Here is a 19,636-nt window from a genome sequence, read left to right as displayed (position 1 = left end):
GAAAATGTAAGGTAAATAAGAATTGTAAGTTAGTAAGGTTCATTTTGCAGAGAGGAGACCTCTCAGGTAATAAAAATTGTATTGGAGAGGGACACACATTTACAAATGGAGCTTTGTATTACCTTTACAAAGGAAAATTTATATCCTGCTTCTAGACAGGAAGAAAAAGGACAGAGAGCTTTGCTTTCAGCTCAAAACAATCTTAAAAATAGTGGCATCTTTTCAGGTGACATAACTCTGATCCCCTTCACTGAGCCTTGCTTAGGAGTTGGGTATTGTGCTAAGAAACTTTATATGTCTATTATATCATATCATTTATTCTTTTAACTTTATCAGTTAGGTATTAGCACATTTTTTTTCAGATAAGGAAGCTGAGGCTAGATAAACAGGTCATAAACTAGCCAATGACAGAGGTAAAACTTGAACAGAAGAAAATGAAAAATTAATTGGTCGTTCCATAGTAAGGACTTTTTTTTTTTCCAGAAGTGGAGGTGGGAGACACTATTGTTCCTTAAAAGAGGCATTTTGGGAGAATCAAAAAAAGGAGCCTTGGTAGTTGTAAATCCTCCAGCACCTGGTAGTGCTGGACACAGGAAGAGCTCAATAAATATGAATTGGATAAGCAAGGGAGGACACAAAGAAGGGAGTGAGGGACTGTGTTTAGGCCCTCAGATGGTTTTTCCCAACTCATCAGGACCCTTCCAGGTTTTTTCCCACCAATTCCACAGATCAGCTGCCTGTACCCTCTATTCTTGCATCTTGCAGCTCCCAGGAATTTACGGTAGCTTGGTGGTTGGTTTCCCCTACTTTTTCTGGTCTCTGAAATTCTAATTCTCATAGCACTGGCTGTGCCTATGATTCAGTCTCCTTGACTTCTTTAGATGCTACTGCTGCCCAGAAGACAAACCCACGGTACCTTTCAGCTCAAGGGGCATAAGATCACAACAAGTAGCAAATATAAGGACATTATAGACGTTGTGGAACCTTCGTTTCCTCCACAAAGCTCCTCCACAAAGGCGGGCCACAACCTGACTCCCTAATACATGGTTTTCCCAGAGTCAGATGATAGCCTTGCCACTTGGTACATGGGTGACCTTGGGCAGTTATTTAACTTCCTGGACTACATCTGTAAAATGCACCCATCTCTTTAGCCTGGGGTGAACATTTAAGAAGGTTGTGTATTTGAAAGTCCTAGCTCAGAGAAAGTACTAAATAAATGCTGTGATGGACGAAATCGTGCCCCACCCCACTCCCCAATTCATATTGAAGTCCTAATTTCCAATATGACCATATTTGGAGATGGGGCTTATCAGTAGGTAATTAAGGTTAAAGGAGGTAATGAGGGTGGGGCCCTAATCCAATAGAACTAGTGTCCTTATAAGAAAAAGAAGAGGTATTAGGGGTATACCCACATAGAAAAGGCAATGTGAGGACACAGTAAGCAGGCAGCTATCCACAAGCCAAGGAGAGAAGTCTCACAGGAGAAACCAAACCTGCTGATACTTTCATCTCAGACTTCCAGCTTCCAGAATTTTAAGAGAATGAATTTCTGTTGTTTAAGCCACCCAGACTGGGTTGTTTTGCTATGGCAGCCCTAGCAGACTAATACAAATGTTAAGTGTTCTTCTTTTCTTGCTGTTAGAACAAACTCACACATTCAAAGGAAGCTCAGAATTTGAACTAGAAAAATTTTGACCTACCTGAGCCCTACTGGAGCCACTGCGAACTCAAAACTTGTAAAGAAGGCAGAGGGAGGTCAGCGTGTCTTCTCAGTGTCATGGTGGAGCCCTCTTTATGGGCATGCCCAAGGACTAAAAATGATCTGGGCTGAGGGGTGAACCTTTGCTTGAATTTCTGCTTACTATTGATCAAAGAAAGGCCCATTTTAAAGTTACCCCTGAACTTGTAGACTTGTACGCAGTAGAAAAGTATATGAATTCTGACAGGTAGAATACAAAATTCTCAGGTGATGGTTCTATTGCCTATATGACATTAGTCAATTTTATATCTAATCCAACCATCTTATTCCAACATTTTTTCTCCAATGCCTATATAATTCCAGTTCCTCTAATTCTCTTTGGAACCAGCTTATCCATCCTTCACTAATGAGTTGACTAAATCTCTGACATGTGTTCATACAAATATAGAATGAACACATGTCAGATATTTATGTTTTTGACTTTTTGAAATGTATGCTTAGACAAGTACAAGGAATCCTAATATTTTTAGGATATAAAGATCATACTTTAAGGTGATGTAAGACCTTCTTGGATTGGGATTTGCTCTTTAAATTTCTAGATCTTCTCTGTATTAGTAGCTTTAAAGCACCCTTGTTCAAGAATCACAATATTTACTAGCTTCAGAAGAATTTGATTCCTTCCACAGGCAGAGCAAACCTTAAGTAGATTGTAAAGTTGGTTTTTTAATCCTTTATTTTCTCTTTCTTTCCTTCCCACCTTGCCATATACTAACAGGGTCCTTTACCCTGGATCTGTTATTCTGTCTCCTCATCTCAGGTGGTAAGACATGATCTGGTAGGACACAGGGTATGAATGACAGCAAGAGGTCCCACCAAGGCCATTTGCATTGAAATGGTGGACAGATGCTTTAGCCCTGTGGTTCTTAGACTGTATTTCTAGGGCTTTGTGTCTACTTCCCCAAATTTTTCCTTTCCCCACCTCACTTGCTCATAAATACAGTTCAGCCACTTATTCACTAAGATTCAGTTAAAATTTCATGTGAATTACCAATTAATTAGGAGATGCACTTAACGCAAAGAAATAAAGCTTTCATAATGGCAGAAGCAATTGTGGTGTAGTGGAAAGAACTCTTAGGCCAGGATACGGTGAGGAGTCCTTGCTCTACCCTCTACCAGCTCTGTGATCTTGTGCAGAGCACTTGATTCTATGGAGCCTTGAGGTTCATACTTGTAACTCTACCTTGCAGGTGAATTGGGAGCATTAAGAGAGATTATATAAAGTGACATGTAACTGCAAAGGGTTGCTATGAACAACCTGTCAGGTGTTGCTAACATGCAATGAAGGAAATGCTAGGGCCTAGAGTTCTTAAATTATGCTGATTAAGTGGCCAGCTAGTCACATGGCTCTTGATTTTATTTATTTTAAGATTTTATTTATTTGAGGGGAAGGGAAGGAGAAAAAGAGGGAGAGAAACATCAATCAGTTGCCTCTCACACACTCCCAACTAGGGATCTGGCCCGCAACCCAGGTATGTGCCCTCACCAGGGTTCAAACCTGCGACCTTCCAGTTCACAAACCGGAGCTCAATCCACTGAGCCACGGCACATGGCTCTTGATTTTGACCTTACTGTATCAGCACTTCCTTCCTCATTACCTTAAATTCCTTTTGCTACCCATCTGGTTCTCCAGTTTCTAATTAAAATTTGGAAGTTTTATGAAATTTCAGCAGAAACAGTTTTTATGAAATGTTGTCTCCAGTGGAGCAGATTGTGCTGCTCGTCCGAGTCAGTTCTCACACTAATTGAACTCTCATCCCTGTAGCCTTCATACACAAAAGCAGGGAAAGCAAAAGTGGAGCTGTGATGAGTGGTGCCAATTGGACTGACTGCCTCATGCTTCTGATTCATTGCACAACCATTATCATGTCAGTAGAAGCATCCCCTCCACCTCTGTATATTTTTTAAAGGAAATGCTATTAATAAAGCAAGGTGCAGAGAGGAGCATTGCATTAACATTGTGATCAGGCTTAAAGACAAAGCAGAGCTAGACATCCAGGGGTGCCATGGTCACTGGATCAAGGGAAAGAACTAGCATTGGGAAAATAGGATGGGAAAAGTCTGCATACCTAAGTGGGGCAGATATCACATAACAATAAATAGCTGTTACTCATTAAACATTTACTACATTCCTGACATGGTGCTTATAAATCAATCATCTTGTTTGATTCTCACCATTGCTGTATTAGTCAGGGTAGGCTAATTGCCATCGCAAACAACCCCCAAATCTCAGTGACTTGATATGGTAAAGGCTGATTGCTTACTCATGCCCCTACCTTTCCCAGGACCTTGGAGTCCTCCACTGGACTCTGCATCCTGCCAACAGAGGAGGGGAGAAGGAGAGGGAGAGAGAGTGCACTTAGGTGGGATCCCGTAGGGGCTTTCCTCAAGTCTAAGCCTGGATGTAGAATGCATCACTTCTGCCAATATTCCATTGACCAGAACTCAGTCACATGGTCCTACATAACAGCAAGGGAGTCTAGGAAATGTCCATGAGGTACATGACTATATGGAAAAGGAAACAGAGTTTGGTGAACACATTGTTTCTGCCATAACAACCCACCATCACCTTTATTTTACAGATGAAACTGAGTTCTTGGACAGGGGAAGTAACTTGCCTAGTAGCATGTAGCAAGTGAGTGGTAAAACCGGAGTAATTTCCCAGGAACAAGTCAGAGGAGTCACTGCCCTCATGGAACTTCTTGTCCCTGCTGGAAAGTTTTGCTGTATTCTTAGAATCTCTCCTGCTGGTGTCAGCTGACTGTGTTGGAGGGATTTTGAAAGCAGCTTAAACATTTCCCCAGGAGAACAGAGTGGTGGGAATCAGTGTGGGAAGAGAGCAATTGCTCCTTTGACACAGGCAGGTTGAAGGACGGATGTCTTTGTTTCATGTCTGTTTTCTCCACGTGAGAAGCCGTGGGCTTCACTGATTATGTCCGATTGAGGGTGTCCTTTCCATTTTTCTCTCTTGAAAATGTGTAATTTAATGTGAAGCATCTATTGATGGGCTACAAGCAGGAAGAATTCTCAGGATAATGTGTGTGATTTTCCCTTTGAAATAAATCCACATTTATTGTGTATCTATTATGTACAAGGCATGGAGCAAGGTGCTTCACATGCATTATCTCATTTAGTCTCATTTAAGCTGCCCAAGTGCCTTTGATGTAAGAGGCATCATTAGCTAGCTTTCACAGACAGATAAAAGGGGAGAGAGGAAATGATAGCTCAGGGCACGGAAAAATGCTAATTCACTTCCAAGGGACAAATATGCTTACTATCTGGTTTCTATTGGATGGATTTGAATTAACATTTTTTACATTAATACCTGCTTCACATTTGCATAATTCTTTCAAGTTTTCAACTCACTGTCACCTTTTTCAAATCTCATTCGATGCTGAGGCTAGTCTTGCTCTGATAACAGTCTGGAACTATTTGATGGCATCTTTTTTCAAACCTAAATCTCTTCGGAGGAACTTGCTTTTATTACACAGTTGAAGTTTAGGATGAAGCCAATTGAAATCTTGCCTTTTAAAATGTAATCCACATCATCTGCAGGGACTCCCTGGGCTGGTGAAATCTCTTGCTTAGTACAAGCAGCATACACTCGGGGAGGGACTCAAGAAAAACCAGAGTTGATTATAAAAAAGTATGCTTTTATTCTTACATGTTTAAACATCTGTCACCTTCAAAGTACTCTTCATTTGATGCAATAAGCTTATTGGACCTTTTTTCTACTTCTCAAAGCAGTTTTTGCACTCATCAATTTTGATGCATTTTAATGTTTCTGCTGTTTTTTTGTTTCACCTCTTCCATATCAGCAAAATGTTCCTCTTTGAGGACTTTTTTCATCTGGGGAAACAAACAAACAAAAGTGCTGCTTGGGGTGAGACTGGGTGAATAGGAAGGGTGGGGCACAGAGGTCATGCTGTTTTTGGTCAAAAACTGCTGAACACTTAGCAGTGTGGGCAGGTGCCCTGGTAAATCACCCATCATGAAATTGGCAAATATATTGAAAGAGTCTTCAAAAAAAATTCACTGAAGCCCAACGTAGCCTGGTGCAACAATAGTAGCTCGTACACTGATACAGATGGGTTCCTAGAACACTCACCTAGTGGGGAAGGCCTGTACTACAAGGGGCCCACCCTCCAGAAGATAATTTTTGGGTTTTTTGGCTCCCCCCAACCCCCATACATCAGTACTCTCAAACCAGAGCTGATTGCTATGGTTACATTTGCCCCCAGTATTCTCTAAAACTCTAGATTCTAGACATGCCTTTACTACCCTGTCCTTGTCGGGATCTTCATGCCACTCAATTTGGCCCAGTTAATGCGGCAAGAAGAAAAAAGAAAGAGAAAAAGGAGCAGGTTTGTGTGTTTGTGCAATTAGGCGCATTTATTCTAAAAAAAAACCCCTCAGGAACCAGCCTAAGTGAAGCAGGGAGGGCTGAAGGCAGATGAAGCATGAAGCACGTGCTTACTTAGTTGCTGCAGCTGGTGCCGAGGGTTTGGTGTTATTCTTCTCCTCATTTTCAAGTATTGGCACTGGTGCTCATCTAGCTTTTTAGTCGAAGCCTCTAAGAAGAGTCTAGGAAACTACTCTGCCCCTCTTGCTTTTACAGAAAAGCAAACAGGCAGTTTCTTACAGATATTATCAGTAAATCCATACCTGAGGTGTTTCTTTTTTTTACTCAAAACAATTCATTGATTATAGAAAGAGAAATTGGCTTACATGCAATTTGACCTTTTATTTGATTCTTCCAAAATTGCCGTGGGTTGAATTTTTAACTTGTTTCAAAAGACTTGGTTCAGTTGTTCAGACTCACTTGTGTGGTTTGGATTTCAGAGTTGTATGTGTGAGCCCACTGCTTCCTGAGGTGTTATCTTTTAAAACACAAGTTGTTAAAGTCTCCAGTTGTTATGGCACACTCATTTTCCTATTTGACTTTCCTCCTTTAAGTGATGAAGGGAAAAGTTGCAAAAATGTAGAATGCAAGCCGTGGCTGGGTAGTTCAGTTGGTTAGAGCATTGTCCCAATAGGCCAAGGTTGCAGTTTTGATCTCCAGTAGGCACATGCTAGAATCAACCAGTGAATGCATAAATTAAGTGGAACAACAAATTGATCTCTCTCTCTCCTTCTTCTTCTCCCCTTCTGTCCCTCCCTTCCTTTAAAATCAATACATAAACATTTTTTTAAAAATGTAAGGTGCAAGTTATTTTCTGAACTGTCATTCTGCAAATGTTTATAAAAAGTAAACACCATGCCAAAACATTATGAAGAACAAACAATGTGCCAAGAACAATACAAAGAACCATGAGGTATGCAAAGATAAGATAAGGCCTCTTTCTTTCAGCCAGTTTGGTCTGAAAGGAAAGTGAGAGAAGTACAGGGAGTAATATATGCAGTTTTGAGAGAAGGAACAGTAATACACTAAAAAAAATCAAGTGTGGACCACTCTCTTCTGATGGAGATCTAACATCAAGGAAAGAGTTCCTCATTTCCCGCCTTCTTAAAATAATGCGATTTAGAGGATGCTATTCAATTACTATATTTAAGGTAAAATTTGAATTTCTAGGCATTTGCCATACCTTTATCTTCTTTTCACTCTAATCTCTGTATGTATGTATTTAGCACAGTTTTAAACGGAAAAAAATTGTTTTTTAAATTTCAGAACTTTATTGCAAGTTGCATTTAAGGAGAGGGGAAAGAGAGAAAGGTTGTAGTTCAGAGAGGTCATGAGGAAACCTGGGTTCTGATCTTGTTTTCACCTTTAGCCACATATGTTCCTGGGTCCCGGAGGGCTTAGCGTGGTGAGTCCCAAGGCTCCATTCAGCCCTAATGGTCTGAATGGGCTGTGTACCATCTTGTGCTAAATGAATCCAGCAGCTGTCACCTAGGAGCAAAGGGAACAGGAGGCTTAAGGGAATATCAGAGGTATCAGAGTAGGAAAGAAAGAGTGGAATTTCAGTGACATATTCTCAGGCCCCTCTGTTTCTGAGCTTCCTATTTAAAGAACACATCACCTGTAGAAAAAGCATTAAGTTCAGAGCCACTCACAGTTTATAATGGGTCTGATTCCTTTTAATTCCCAGTGGGTATAGCACTGGCTCTGAAAAATATAAAGCATGGCTTAGTGAAGAAAATATCTAATAGAGCTGCAAGCTGGCTAAAGTTTGTGCACAGCTATATCCCCAAATAAGCCCTAAAGGTAAATGAAGTGAATTCTAAGGGACAGGAGGAAATTGGGGAAAGTGTGGAGTGAGAATGAAGAATGCCATGTCTCTCCATGGTTCTTTCCTGTCTAATTTCACAGCCAGCAACCTGGCCCAGGCCCTAATTAACCACATGTCCATAGATTGCTGCTGGTCCCTGACGAGCCCCTCCCTTCACACTCTGCTTTTCCAGTTCACACACTATTGTCCTTCTACAAACACTCCACTTACCACCTTGCTTCCCTAGGCAGTGATTTATCACAAGTCCCTGTTACCTGTCACGTCTCATCTCCGCTCTTTAGTGTAGGGTTTTGGGTCTTGCATCCAAGAAGCATGGTATTAGAAACAGGAGGTCTAGCTCTAACCTTGGCCTTTGCAGCTTTAAAGCTGGTAGCTTTGGGCAAGTTGCTAAACTTCCCTTGCCTTCATATTCCTTGTCTATAAACTGCCTGGGAGCTGAGGTCTCCAGCTGTGAAGGATCTCCTGGAACTGCTGAGGAAACCCTGGTCTCACATTTCTCAGGAGTGCTTGGATTCAAATACGCTGGCCCACACTTCCAATAGATTCTATACACTTGGCAGGCCTTGCGTCCCAAGTTCCAGTTTTTAAAATGTCATCCCTCTAGCTTTCCAGGGCCACCTCTTGTTATTCTCTGTAGTGTTTCTCTGCTCTACACAAGTCAGTGGCCTCAACAGTCCTGAACAAACCTAAATGCTTCCATTTTATCTGCTCTGGCTCTGAGCCATTGCCCCTGATGGAAAGCAGCTCCTGGTCTCCTATACCGGCCCAGGGCTGTCAACTGCCTGATTAAAGTCCTCCTTATCCAGAAGTCCTCACTGACTAACGATACCTAACAACAGGCATTCCTTGCATGGTGACAAGTTCAATGGCCATGTCTTTGACCCCTGTGGCCTTTGGCAATCCATCTATTTAAAATTCCAATCATTCCTCCAAGAGTACTTTCTTGGGTAAACAATTGTCAGTATACATATGTAACTATTGTAGACTTTTTTTTTCATTCAGCAATGTATAATAGATGTTTTTTTTTCATTTCTCGTCTTCACAAATGCCTTGGGACTGTATTGGCTCTTCCCCTAATGTTGGACAATTTAACTATTTAGTCTTTCAATATTATGAATCTCAGTGCATATAACTTTTTGTATCTTTTGTATCATTTCCCTAGGTGACTCAGATGTGTTGTTGTTATAAGACAAACTTTCTCATGGCATCTCGTCTGTCAATCCTTGGATGTATCTCTAGCTGACTTTTTTAGCACTTATCTATAACTGCTGTCCCAGACTCCTTCTCCGCTGCCTTGGCCTCCACTTACTCTCCCTGTCCTCTCACACTGGGCGAATGGCCTTCCCTAGGGCATACACAGTTTTGTCCCGCAGATCCTGCCTCTCTAACTCTTCCCTAATCCAGTGGTTCTCAAGCTGCAGGTGCATTGGAATCGCCTGGAGGACTTGATGAAAACATAGATTGCTGGGCTCACCCCCAGAGTTTCTGATGCAATAGGTCCGGGTTAGAGCTGGGAAACTGGCATTTCTAACAAGTTTCTGGTGGTGCTGATGCTGTTGGACCAGGGTTCACGCTTGGTGAACTCCTGCTCTCATTCTTTCCTCTGATCTCAGAGGAAACAGTTTAGCCTCTCTGATTCATACCCACCTCAGTATCTATCCTCTGAACCTCTTTCCCAGTTCCCTGGGACTAAACTCCTACTCCTCCTGCCTATTTTCTTCTAGCACTTCATTATTTATGCCATTGAAAGCATCTTCCCATCACAGCTAAGTTAATAATAACCTTTCTTTTACCAGCATTACCCAGTTCTAACTGCTGACCCAAATGTCTTTCTTCCTGCAAATTTTACTGTGATTGTGATTTTCTTGAACTTGAATTTGTGATTTTCACTTGCTGCTTCTACTTCCTATCCATGTATTCCCTTTTTAATTCCCAGAAATTTCCAAAGCTGCTCTATTGAAACTATCTACAAAGTTTAAAATTAACACTTTCTTCCCAAATTCCATAGCCTTTTTTCTTATGTAATAATAGCAGTCAGTATTCATGGACTTTAACTGTGTTCTAAGTATTGTGCTAAGCACTGCATATATAGTTTATGTAGATATAAATATAAGCTCACGTGAAGATTATCCTTATGTCAACCGTATGTAGTGTGAATTATTTTACAGATTTAAAAAAACCCCTAGGCTCAGAGAAGTTAAATAATTTGCCCAATAGCTCAAATGAAGGAACCAAATTGAATCTGGCTCTGGTTCCACATCTCACCTGTTTAAACAGAATTCCAGAACATACATGAAAATCCCTGATCACCTATTGAAATACCAATTCCTGGTTCGAATGTCAGACATTCCAAACCAGGTGTGGCCAAGGCCTAGGAATCTGAATCCTTAACAACCCCCTGAGTGATTCTGATGTGGTTGTTCCCAGAGCCACACACATTCTGAGAAACAGTCCCTCTGTGTTGACATAATTGGCCACTTCCTTTCTTTAAACACTTCCCTTGGTTGCTATGATACAGCTTTTTTTCCCTGTGGTTCTTTGGGCTTTCTCAGTCTGTTGTTCTCCGTCTTCTCCCTCTCCTGCTTGTGTCAATGCCCCAGACTCTGTCCTTGACCTTCTCCCTCTGCGGTCTGTCCCCATGAGCCCATCCACTTGCAGCACTCCAACTTGGGCAGATGGTTCCCGACCTAGCACTTCTGGTGCCAGCTTCCTGGGGAGAGTCACAGAGCAGCGTGAAGTGCTTTTGGAACAGTGATGAACTACAGCCCAGGCCCTGGACAAAACTGTGAGGCAGGTGACATTGATCCTGGTGCCCCTCGCTCCACACCACCCTCGGTCTTTCCTCTTGCGGATAAGGTCCTTGTGCTTTGCGGCTTTCTAATCAAATCAGTTCAGGAAGAGCTGATCATTTTACACAGTTACATTAATGTGTTAACTCTCCCACTCATTTGCATTTTCTAAGCTTTTTATTTCTTTTTGTGTGTTCAACCAATGTTCCTGTGTTGAAGACATTTCAGGCTTCACTTAGCAGATGGGGGAATTTAGAGGGAAAATGATGTTGAAGAGGAAGAGGATGAGCTGGTTTAAGAGGGACCCTTATCTTCCCCTTGAAATTTTTTGAATTTAGATTAAAAAAATTAGATTCAAAGGCAGCCTTAGATTCAAAGGCCTACCCATCAATAGAAGGGCAGGACTTGGCCGTACTTATCTCTTGCACACCCTGGGCAGGGATAAGCAATAACTGCAGCTGCTGTGGACCTGTCCCCAGAAGCAAGAGGGTGAGGACAGGCTGTGGGGTTGGCTGCTCACTGGCTGCCTGCCACCCCACACATGCAGAATGGCCGGCTTCTCTTCATCTTTCAAGTCTCAAATGTTCTCTTCCAAGTGGCCAGTCCTGACCACCCTGCTGACCTAGGCTTCTCTTGGTGCTGGCAGCTATTCTCCTCTATTGCATTTTTTTCAGTTTGTGATTCTTCATTTGTTTATTTACTTATCCTTCTTGTCCCCATTTGGACAGTAAGGCTGAAAAGGACGAAGCCACTCTGCATTGATCCCCATTATTCTTATAGCATACTGCCTGTTTCTAGTAGATATTAAGCATTTGTAGCAGGGATAGCTATAGCTGCCTCTCCACCACCTGGCACTTAATAAAGAGTCTTTGAGCTGAATTCACTGTCCCTAGTAGCAGTCTCAGTGCTGAAAGACTTGAGGCAATTGCAGAGCAGCTGGTTCACCTCCTGCTGCAATAGGGGTGAGTGGGAAGCATCAAAAAAATTATGAAAGACTTTGAACTAGGCAAAAATGATTATTAGGAGTCCTGTCTAGCACCCTATTGAGTTACTGAAAATGTCATTGTCTTCAAGCTATTTTACAACTTTTTAAGTTATATAAAACTGATAACAATACAAATGATTGTTGTCAATAGAGATGACAGAGAATTTTGTCTGGTGCAGGTACAGTTGATTATTGCCCTGTGGCTATTGACCAGTTTTGAATCTATTTGTAAATTCATTTTAGAGTTCCTGGTTGTGTATATGTGTGTATTCTTTGAATTCTCCTTTGAACCGGTGGTAACATCTGTCTGGTTTCCTCATGAATTAGTTAAATAAAATTTCTGATGTGTGTTAATTTTATATTTGTACAAGAACCATGATTTTAGCCCTTTAAAAATTATCTTTTTCAATTGGACTTTTAATCAGAATTAAGAACTTTTGTGCATCAAAGGTTACTATCAAGAAAGTAAAAAAACAAAATACAGAGTGGGAGAAAATATTTGCAAATTATACATCTAGAATCTATAGAGAACCAAAATTTAACAACAACAAAAAACAAAGAACCCAATTCTAAAGTAAGAGAAGGACTTGAGTACACAGTCCTCCAAAGAAGATATAAAAACGGTCAATAAGCACACGAAAAGATGCTCCCTACATGAGCCATGAGAGAAATCCAGTCAAAACTACAACGAGACACTGCTTTGTGTGTACAAGAATGGCTATAACAAATTTTTAAGAAAAACCAAAGAACATAAAATATCGTGTTGGTGAGGAGGTGGAGAAGGTAGGAATGAAAAATGGTAGCTATTGTGGAAAACAACTTGATGGTTTCTCTAAAGATTAAGCATAACACTCTCACATGACACAGTGATTATACTGCTAGATAAATATCAAAAGAATTGAAAGCAAGGACCCCAATAGATATTGTACATCCGTGTTCACGGCAGCATTATTCACACTAGCCAAAAGGTAGAAACAACCCAAGTGTCCACCCACAGATGACAGGATAAACTAAATGTGGTCTATATGTACAATGAGTGTTGTTCAGCCATTAAAAGAATCCAAATGGGGGCACATCGGCATGTAGACCATCCTCTGAATCCTGAGGTGACACTGAGAGTGTAGGTGGAGAAGAACACCCAGCCCCACCCATGCAGAGCACCAGGAGCCTGAGAAGGCACAGACTTTGTGGAAGAGAGAAACCTGAGTGTGGTGTCACAGGAGACATGACAGACTAGTGACCTTACTCGTGATGTTTAGCAATTCATTGTCTGGTGACTTGGGGTCACTTCAACTGCTGCTTAACTCTTGCCATGTGAGATGGCACTGTCCAGTAAGAGTAATACTTCTGGTCATAAGCAGAACATTTTCAACAACATACTTTATTATCAGAAAAATTCTTCCAGATAGTATAGAATGCAGAAGGACATTGTCAAATAAAAAGCAAATACAGACCTAGGAGAGACTTTTATTCAAAAAGGTTATTGCAAGGGAGAAAGGGACTATTGCAATAGGGGAGGAGGGCTGTTACAGCCGGGAGAACCTGCAAGTGTCTCAAGGGTCAAACAAATAAAGGCTTTCTTTTATAGAGAGGTGTGAACAAGACTAGAGAGAGCCAAATGTGAGGGCGTGATCAGATAGTAGATCATAGAATAGTTTATGCTAAGGCCAATGTATTCACAGGAGGGGCTGTAGGTTAGCTCTGGCTGCGGGTGGGCCAAGTTCAGGGGCTGGGAGGAAGGAAAGAAGCTTAGCCAAAGTTTGGTTAACATTTTGTTTCAATGCATCAGTGGGGATGAGCAGTGCAGCTCATCATTTATGAGGCAAAGAATGGGAATTTGGAAGGTCTGTCTAGCTTTCTCAACGGTTAAATAGGGGACAGCTGAGTCTGATCTAAGTCATGTGGGAAAGAGTGGCTGTTTACAGTAAGCTGTTTTCCAGGACACAAAAACAAGGGGATTACAAAAAAGTACGTTGCTGGAAAAGTTGTTTATGGATTGAAGTATTACTTTGGGTGCTATTGCTTTGATATAGCCAGAGGAAGGAAGGCACGAACTCCCCATCTCCTGTTCCTCTAAACCTATTCAGTCATTATATTATCCATGTCTATTTACGTATGCCCATTTCCTACCACCAGTTATCACCTTCAGTACCAGGACAACTAATCCAAGAGTTTTCACTCTCAGAGAATATGTTAATTAAGGTGTCATTTAGGAAAATTGCTTATTATTTACATCGAGCTGCCTGACCACATGATAATGATGACGTGTGGCAGACCCTCTTCATTGGATATTTCACTCGACTACACTGGCACGCTCTCCACACGGTCAGCTGCGCTCATGAATTTTAAAATCATGTGATATGGCCAACACTTACTTGGTGCTTGCTTACATTTTATAAGAGAGAGCGGCTCTTGGAATCATTGGTGAATATGGAAGGTCTGGGAGACTATACCTCCCTTTCCTTTGGATGCAAAGTCAGTGCAGTTTGTAGCACAGAGTTAAAACTATGGTTGAGGCATTTTGAACATGGATATGAAGTCCTCTGTCTCCCAACAGTTTCCTGTTTTCCTTCTCTCGGAGCTAAGGGCCCCACACTGGTGCTTCCACAGCCTCCTGGGACTATTCCTATCGCTGCCCACAGCACTGCACTGTAATGACCTATTTCTGTGTCTGTGTCCCACCCAGGAATTGAACCTTGATGTGGGGGAGGGATTATATCTTTCCCATGATTGTAGGCTGAGGCCTAGCCAGCCCTTGAGGAAGGATCTAGAGGTACAACACCTATCAACGTTCATTAATATAGTGAGTGTCTCCACTTGCACATTTCTGAGTGAAGAATGAAATTCTTAAACCCAAGGATATTATATGACAAAAAATAAGTTTTCCAGTGATATGTAGTGTTCCTGGTCTCTGCTTCTCATCTCATCTGACTCGGTAAGTGTCACCCTATCGCTTAATCACAAAGCTCTTTATCCAGGACTGACTCAGAGAGGGGTATTATAAACATCCTGTCTTTGTTCTTGCCTCCTGGGAGCAGGCCTAACAATGACAATTAATTCATTTGGCTAATTGGTATATTGCCGTCTTTCCACTCAGCTTCACAGTGTTCATCCAACCTCAGTATTCACGCTCTGCAGCCTCCTCCTGGCACTTATACAAGCAAGTAACTGACCTTTGACCAGCTTGCAAAAGATAGCTATTAGATGGTGTCCCTATTTATGGACTGAGCTTTACTATAGAGGTGGTGGAGCTGCCTTCTGCCAGATTCTGGCTCATAAATGTACAGGAAGTACAGGCCAGGGTGCTTTTAGTCTCTTGGGCGCTGAGTAGAGGCTTTCTCAACACTTACAAAGACCCTGGTCTGCCTCCGTCTCAGTGCCAACAGGAAATTTGTTTTTGACTGTGTAAGTGTTTATATGGCATAATTTCCGAAGCCCCAAGAAATCCCACCAAAGCACTCCCCAACCTATTCTGTCACACCTGAAATTACTCCAGTCACTAACATGTCCATTTACCAGCTGGAGTTAAAATTTTTAAAATCTCTAGGAAAAGTTAAATTTTTAATGTAAACTTTTTTATTGAAATATAACATATACATAAAATGCACAGATCATAGGTATAAATGGATCACTCATGTAATGAATGCCAGGATCAAGAAATAGAACATTACCATGTCCCTAAAAGCATCCTCCCCTCCTGCCCACAGCCACCACTGCCTCCAGTCTCCTCCCCTATACCCACCAGGAGAACCACAACTCTGACTTGTAACAGATAACTTTTGCTTTTGTCCCTTATGTGAATGGGATCATGCTGTATGTATTATTTTGCCTATATAATGCTTCTTTAGCTCAGTATTATATTACTGATATTCATCCATGTTGTTCCATGTAATTGTATTTCATTCATTTTTATTTCTGTATAGTATAGTATTCCATTGTTTGAATAAACTACAATTCATTTAACAATCCTAATACTGATGGGCATTTGCATTGCTTCCCGTTTTTGACTTATAAATATTGCCGTCATTTATAACTACTGCTTTCTAGTACATGTCTTTTGATGAACATATGCACACTTTTCTGTTGAAAATACACTGAGGATTGGAATATATGAGACATAGAATATATACATTCAGCATCAGTAGGTACTAGCAAACATCTTTTCCAAGGTGGTCATACCAATTCACACTTGCACCAGCAGCATGTAAGAGTTATAGTCATGCCACATCTTCATCAGCACTAGATCTTTCTTACATTTAACTATTCTGGTGGGTGTGTAATAATGTGTATTGTGTTCTTAATTTGCTTTTCTCTGATGACTAGTGTACATGTACATTGGCCATTTTTATATCCCTTTTTTCTTGAATTGTCTGTTTAAGTCTTTTGGTAATTTTTTATAGGGTTTCTGCCTTTTACTTAATAATTTTTAAAGTTCTTTTTATATTCTGATAATGTGTTGAATGTGCATAATACAATATTTTCTCCCATCCTATGACTTAACTTTCACTTTCTTAAGAAAGCCTTTTAAATGAACAAGTTCTTAATCTAATTTTTTCCTTTATGTTTAGCTATTTGTGTTTCCTATCTAAAGAGCTTTCCCACCCTCAGGAAAATATCATGAAATATCATAAAGTTGTTTTCTTTGAAATTAACTTTTATGAATGGTGTGAGATAGGAATCAAGATTATATTTTTATCATATTATTCTATTGACCCAGAACTATATATTAAAAAGTTTATACTTAAACCTGTGCCATTACTCATGGGATTATATATGTATGGGTCCACTTCTGGACCATATTCAAGAAGCATTAATTGTTAAACTTATTCTTAAGAATGCCTGTAATCAGATTCTTTCCTCAAGTAGCATTTGTTATATATTTACTATGAACTAGGCATCATGCTAAGCATTTTAGCTGCATCATTTCATTTAAAACCTCTTCAACACCCTGGTTAGATAGATACTACTACTACTATCTCAATTTCATAGATAAGGAAATTAAGACTCAGAGAATTAAATAACTTCCCCAATATCTCCTAGATAATAAGTATTAGACCTGATTAAATGCAGGTCTTCCTGACTTTGAAGTGTGTCTCTTTACATACTGTTTCCTAGAGCAGCTTTTTTCCGTGGGGAAAGCAATAAAAATGTGAAGAGGGGAGAGTGATGAAGAGGAATGGGGACCAGCTTCTGTCACCTCCACCACATAGACAGCCTTTGTGTACATTTAAATTTTCTTTTCAAGATTTTATTTATTTATTTTTAGAGAGGGAACGGGAGGGGAGAGAGAGAGAGAGAGAAACATCAATGTGCGGCTGCTGGGGGTCATGGCCTACAACCCAGGCATGTACCCTGACTGGGAATCGAACCTGCGACACTTTGGTTTGCAGCCCGCGCTCAATCCACTGAGCTATGCCAGCCAGGGCTTTAAATTTTCATACTAATTGAAATAACACATTTCACAGATTGGGAAACACAGGTCCATGCCATTTACTAGGCACTTGGCATATGATAGGCAAATTGTTGTTATTATTCTATATATTTTTTTCTTTACTAGTCAACTTTCAAGACTAAGGAGTGGCTTTTACATATTTGTAACCCTGATGATGAAGGACACTGCTCTGCCCAAAGTAGGCACTTAATAAATATCAATATTTGTGTTTTTTGTAGTTGTTGAGCTTTACTTGCTAACTTAAGGTTTCCTGATCAGGTAGGTTTTCTATCCTGTATTAATTGTTTTTAGATCAGATCATGTGATCTATATCTGCCAATTATTTTCTATTTTCTCTCTTTCAATAACTGCTGCCTCAAAGGGAAAAATGCAAATCTGTAGCTGAATGGTCTGGTAGCAACAGATCTGAAACTCTTAAAATGTTAGAACCAGAAGCTACTTCCCACACAATCTATGAGTTAAAAAGAAAGAGAGATGAAATTTACCCAGAGAGAGGGAGCAAAGTGGGTCTTGTAGATAGAGAAGTACTTCTAGTTCTAGACCCTCACCAGGTCTGTGGCTTTATGTTCTATGCTTCTATTTCTCAAAAGCAAAATGGGGCTCATGACACAGCAGCACAGGCTTGTTGCAAGAGTACAACGAAACGACAGACAAAAATACACTAAGACTGTAAGAAAAGTGCCATTAAACATCAAATATTGTTAGAAAGTAAATTAAATACATACTAGGTACAGATGTGTTTGATTTTATTGATGATAAGTAAAAGAACTAAATATATATTTTAGATATTTACTAAAAAGGGAACTGCTTGACAAAATAATTCAATATAGTATATTGTTAAATTGTGAGGTTTCCCAATGCTTTAAAGTTTGCGAATAAATGTTTTTCATTGATGTATAATCAGATTGCATTTTGAAGTCATTGAATTTACAGTAATTTAACTCACAGATTTTTAAGACCATAGTCACTGCATTGGGTTAAGCAGGAGATAGCTATAATTTACTGTCAGACAGCAGAGGGACTTGAACCAATGAGGATATTGTTATCTACTGTGCAGTGTAAAAGATGTAAAATGATGAATTCGCATTAGGTGCCAAGATTTTCTCTAAAGTCAGTGGTGTGCCAGTTCAATTCAACAAATATTTAATTAGTGCCTGTAGTTTCCAAGGAACCGTGTTGGGTACTGAGGAGGAAGCAAAGGTGAATAGCAAGCATCAGCCCGAGGGAGACAAGACATTAACCCAGTCACTACGCTGCAAAGCAGAACGAAGCATCGTGATGTAGAAAAAGTAAAACACAGTGATAATCAGGTGGAACGTAAAATAATTCATTTTCTTTCCTCCTCCCTCCCTCCCTCCCCCCCCCCCTCTCTCTCTCGTTTGGAACTGTTTTGGCTCTCTTTTAACACGTGCCAGATCGCTTGTCTGCAGAGAATCCACAACCCCGTGAAATCGCCCCTATTTTCTAGACTTCCTTTCCTTACATTTTTGATGAGCTCCTCTGCCACCAGCACTGCATTTGGAATGGTATCTATTGTGTGGGTGGTAAAACGAAGGAAAGTTATTTTTGCTCCAATTATGAGAACGGTTTTATTGGGCGCGGGGGTTGGGTTTGGGGCGGGGCGGGGGGGGGCGATTAGAAGAAAGAAAAGCAGATTAGAGGGTGAGGCCACCAGCGAAGATGCTCCAAGGAGGCGTTACTAAGGTTACTAGAAAGAGGGCGGCAGGTGATACTCAGGCAGGGTTTTTTTTTTCAAGTAGGGGTATGGACTTAGAGCAGTGCCACACAACATTAGATACCGGGCTCCCGCGAAGGGAAGGGAAAAAAGCCCAAAGAAAAATGAGTGAAGGCAGCGACTTCGAAGAAAGCACGCAGCCCCTGCCTCCCCTTCCGGCCTTGTTCCTCCGCCGCCTTTGTTTCCCGGGAGTGTTCTGCCTGTGGCACAAATTCGGGGCTCCCGGGGACGGTACCATTTAAGTGTGACTCGCGGTCGAGCCCTACCGGAAGCGGCGCCCTGTCACGACCCGTAGGGAGAGGTGGGGAGTGAGCGGTAGCGGCGCCGGCTGTGGCGGACCTGCACGGCCTCCGCGGACTGTGGCGGACCTACAGCGGCTCGTTCAGGCCGTGGGTCGTCGCTGCAGCCGCCAAGAAAGCAGAAAAAGACTACTCTGCGGGCGAGCTTGGCAAAGCAGGGAGGCGGGGAAGGGGTGTTTGAGAAGGGCCGTGAGCGTATCTGGCATCGGATATAAGGACCTGGAACTTGTATCTCATATGCTACTTGTTGATTTTCTTTTTTAAATTATTTTATTTTGATAGATTCTGGAGACAGTCGGCGCCTCCTTTCTCTAATTTCTCTCGGCCCCTGTCAGTTTATTCGTAACCTGAAGTGAGTGAGAGCATGTTAGTGCAACCACTGAATGGAGA

The 19,636-nt window shown here is 41.1% G+C and overlaps 1 protein-coding gene across 9 annotated transcripts in view; it reads left to right on the top strand.

Moving 5' to 3' along the window:
* Positions 1-19,636, top strand: part of LOC123828903 (protein FRA10AC1) — a 59,745-nt gene that overhangs the window by 9,333 nt on the left and 30,776 nt on the right. Inside the window, exons 1-2 of one of the 9 annotated variants that reach the window (XM_045854366.1) lie at positions 19,230-19,248; positions 19,529-19,598. The exons of 1 other annotated variant lie outside the window; for it this stretch is intronic. The gene's annotated coding sequence lies outside the window, so the exon portion shown is untranslated. Of the gene's footprint in view, positions 1-18,503; positions 18,523-19,229; positions 19,613-19,636 lie in introns of those variants that run through there. 7 more of the 9 variants (XM_045854365.1, XM_045854363.1, XM_045854362.1 and 4 more) reach the window with 7 other exon arrangements.

The sequence above is a fragment of the Phyllostomus hastatus genome, unplaced genomic scaffold (assembly GCF_019186645.2).
Source record: "Phyllostomus hastatus isolate PE091 unplaced genomic scaffold, TTU_PhHast_1.1 phas_scaffold_1066, whole genome shotgun sequence".
NCBI classification, from domain to species: domain Eukaryota; kingdom Metazoa; phylum Chordata; class Mammalia; order Chiroptera; family Phyllostomidae; genus Phyllostomus; species Phyllostomus hastatus.
This window is presented reverse-complemented; position numbering and strand designations above follow the sequence as displayed.